This window comes from Bos taurus, chromosome 22, assembly GCF_002263795.3.
Source record: "Bos taurus isolate L1 Dominette 01449 registration number 42190680 breed Hereford chromosome 22, ARS-UCD2.0, whole genome shotgun sequence".
In the NCBI taxonomy this organism is placed as follows: Eukaryota; Metazoa; Chordata; class Mammalia; order Artiodactyla; family Bovidae; genus Bos; species Bos taurus.
In genome coordinates this window covers 16,103,560-16,107,645 of record NC_037349.1, presented here as the reverse complement: position 1 = coordinate 16,107,645, position 4,086 = coordinate 16,103,560, and the positions used below count along the sequence as shown (strand labels likewise).

General features: G+C 39.5%; 1 pseudogene; it reads right to left on the bottom strand.

Moving 5' to 3' along the window:
* Positions 1 to 1,516: 1,516 nt before the first annotated feature.
* Positions 1,517 to 2,597, bottom strand: LOC539893 (deubiquitinase OTUD6B-like; annotated as a pseudogene).
* Positions 2,598 to 4,086: the final 1,489 nt, after the last annotated feature.

Below are 4,086 nucleotides of genomic sequence, written 5' to 3'. Positions count from 1 at the left end.
TCATCTGCATATCTGAGGTTATTGATATTTCTCCCAGCAGTCTTGATTCCAGCTTGTGGTTCTTCCAGCCCAGTGTTTCTCATGATGTACTCTGCATATAAGTTAAATAAGCAGGGTGACAGTATACAGCCTTGACGAACTCCTTTTCCTATTTGGAACCAGTGTGTTGTTCCATGTCCAGTTCTAACTGTTGCTTCTTGACCTGCATATAGGTTTCGAAAGAGGCAGGTCAGGTGGTCTGGTATTCCCATCTCTTTCAGAATTTTCCACAGTTTATTGTCATCCACGCAGTCAGAGGCTTTGGCATAGTCAATAAAGCAGAAATAGATGTTTTTCTGTAACTCGCTTGCTTTTTCAATGATCCAGCATATGTTGGCAATTTGATCTCTGGTTCCTCTGGCTTTTCTTTTTTTTTTTTTTCTTATTTTTATTTTTATTAAAGCAACCTTCTTAGCTGCACTTTGATGGGGTTACATAAATGTCACAGCATCAACCTAAAGGGGTGGGAAGGGCAGGGATGGGAGGGAGGTTCCAGAGGGAAGGGAGATATGTATACTTAGGGCTGATTCATGTTGTTACATGGCAGAAACCAACACAACGTTCTAAAGCAATTATCCTCCAATTAAAAATAAATGTTAAAAAAAGTCACAGCATTAATCCCATCAACAGCAATGTTACTGCAATCAAATTATTTATACACATTAATTAAATTTGTTATCACTATCACATTATTGCAATGTCAAAGAGACTGAGTCATTTCACTTCTTCATGAAAAATTACATTGATATGGTTACTGAAAGCTTTTGGTAATAAGGAGAAAAAAAAATTTTTTAACAACTTCAACACAGAATAGAATGTTCAGAATCTTATATTTAATAAAAATATCAACAATCAGGGTACCATCTTGGTCTGTAAATGATATTCTCCACAAAGAACTTACAAGTGTTTTTTAAAACACCATTAAGGGGACACTGGTTAAAGTTTCTCTCGGACACGTTTTTTTAAAACCTATTAGTAAAGCCTATTATACAGAGTGAAGTAAGCCAGAAGGAAAAACACCAATACAGTATACTAACACATATATATGGAATTTAGAAAGATGATAACAATAACCCTGTGTACGAGACAGCAAAAGTGACGCTGATGTATAGAACAGTCTTATGGACTCTGTGGGAGAGGGAGAGGGTGGGAAGATTTGGGAGAATGGCATTGAAACATGTAAAATATCATGTATGAAACGAGATGCCAGTCCAGGTTCAATGCACGATACTGGATGCTTGGGGCTAGTGCACTGGGACGACCCAGAGGGATGGTATGGGGAGGGAGGAGGGAGGAGGGTTCAGGATGGGGAGCACATGTATACCTGTGATGGATTCATTTTGATATTTGGCAAAACTAATACAATTATGTAAAGTTTAAAAATAAAATAAAATTTAAAAAAATAGTAAATATGTAAAACAAAACAAAACAACAAAAAAAAAAAAAGAAAAAAAATAAAACCTATTAGTAGCTTTACTATAAAACTGATTTAAGGTAGTTGTGTTTTTTCAGAAACACTGAGAATAATCCAATACTTGGTATTAATACTCAGATCAGCACACTGACATAATAGCAACATTTTATATACTAGCTGTAATTTTCAGTAGCTGTGTTCACCAACCGTGTAACAGAATTGTAGTGTTCTCCTAAGCCATATGCATGTCTCATATAAACAAGTATTAATGGATCTTCTGGATATTCTTCACCAACTACTATAGGAGGAGAATCTGCCTGTATTATCTCTATTGGTGTTTGTAAAATGTGAGACAGGGCTCTTAGCTCAAGTTGACCCCCCCAAGCAGCTGTGTTTACAATATCGTCACAATACTTTCCAAACTCTTCTGGAGTATACATTTCTCCTGTATTAGGATTTGTTAAAAATGGCAGAAAGTCTTCCACATGACTCTGCATATAGTTAGCAGTCTGACATCTTAAGGCAGCCACAGTCAAAACGCCGTTCTGCTCTTTCAGCTGATCTTCAATGGCTCTATACATACAGTGCCCATCAGATGGAATCTGTTTAATTTACAACTGTCTAGCTGCCACTATTTGAGCAAGTTGTTCACTTTCTACATGTCTAGCTCCGGTTAAGTTTTCAATTTCAGCTTCAGCTATCCTTTCTTCCCGCTCCTTTTCCAATGCAGCCTTTTTGTCCCGTCTCTTTTGTGCTTTTGATATCCGAAGTGGCTGATTCTCAAGAACCAAGTTTGAAATATTAACAGCAACAGAATCTATTTTACTCTCTTTAGAAGTCAACTTCAACTGATCCAGCTCCTCTCTCTCTTTCTGTTCCATTTCTGCTTCTAACTTAGCAACATCTTCTGTAAGTTGCTTCCTCCTCTTTTTGTCATTCCTGGGAACAGCATTCTTCCAACTCTGTATTTTGGCTTGCAGCTCCTTCTCTTTGCGATGCCTTCTCACCAGCTGTTCCTCTTCATCAAGCTCCTCAGTCAAGACTGCCTCCATGACGGGTAGGCAGCCCAGCACACGCGCTGAGAAGAACCAGCGCCACGGCCTAGCCCCACCTTCCACCTTTCAACCTTCACCCCGCGCGCCATTGGACGCAACTGGCATCCAGCCCCGCCTCTGCCTTTTCTAAAACCGCTTGAACATCTGGAAGTTCACGGTTCACATACTGCTGTACTGGCTTGGAGAATTTTGAGCGTTACTTTACTAGCGTGTGAGATGAGTGCAATTGTGCAGTAGTTTGAGCATTCTTTGGCATTGCCTTTCTTTGGGATTGGAATGAAAACTGACCTTTTCCAGTCCTGTGGCCACTGCTGAGTTTTCCAAATTCGCTGGCATATTGAGTGCAGCACTTTCACAGCATCATCTTTCAGGATTTGAAATAGCTCAACTGAAATTCCATCACCTCCACTAGCTTTGTTCGTAGTGATGCTTCCTAAGGCCCACTTGACTTCACATTCCAGGATGTCTGGCTCTAGGTGAGTGATCATACCATCGTGATTATCTGGGTCGTGAAGATCTTTTTTGTATAGTTCTTCTGTGTATTCTTGCCACCTCTTCTTAATATCATCTGCTTCTGTTAGGTCCATACCATTTCTGTGCTTTATCGAGCCCATCTTTGCATGAAATGTTCCCTTGGTATCTCTAATTTTCTTGAAGAGATCTCTAGTCTTTCCCATTCTGTTGTTTTCCTCTATTTCTTTGCATTGATGGCTGAGGAAGGCTTTCTCATCTTTTCTTGGTAGTCTTTGAAACTGCATTCAGATGCTTATATCTTTTTTTTCTCCTTTGCTTTTCGCTTTTCTTCTTTTCACAGCTATTTGTAAGGCCTCCTCAGACAGCCATTTTGCTTTTTTGCATTTCTTTTCCATGGGGATGGTCTTGATCCCTGTCTTCTGTACAATGTCATGAATCTCCATCCATAGTTCATCAGGCACTCTATCAGATCTAGTCCCTTAAATCTATTTCTCACTTCCACTGTATAATGATAAGGGATTTGATTTAGGTCATACCTGAATGGTCTATTGGTGTTCCCTACTTTCTTCAATTTAAGTCTGAATTTGGCAATAAGGAGTTCATGGTCTGAGCCACAGTCAGCTCCTGGTCTTGTTTTTGCTGACTGTATAGAGCTTCTCCATCTTTGGCTGAAAAGAATATAATCAATCTGATTTCAGTGTTGACCATCTGGTAATGTCCATGTGTAGAGTCTTCTCTTGTGTTGTTGCAAGAGGGTGTTTGCTATGACCAGTGCATTTTCTTGGCAAAACTCTATTAGTCTGCCCTGCTTCATTCCGTATTCTAAGGCCAAATTTGCCTGTTACTCCAGGTGTTTCTTGACTTCCTACTTTTGCATTCCAGTCCCCTATAATGAAAAGGACATCTTTTTTGGGTGTTAGTTCTAAAAGGTCTTGTAGGTCTTCATAGAACCGTTCAACTTCAGCTTCTTCAGTGTTACTGGTTGGGGCATAGACTTGGATTACTGTGATACTGAATGGTTTGCCTTGGAAACGAACAGAGATCATTCTGTCGTTTTTGAGATTGCATCCAAGTACTGCATTTCAGACTCTGTTGACCATGATG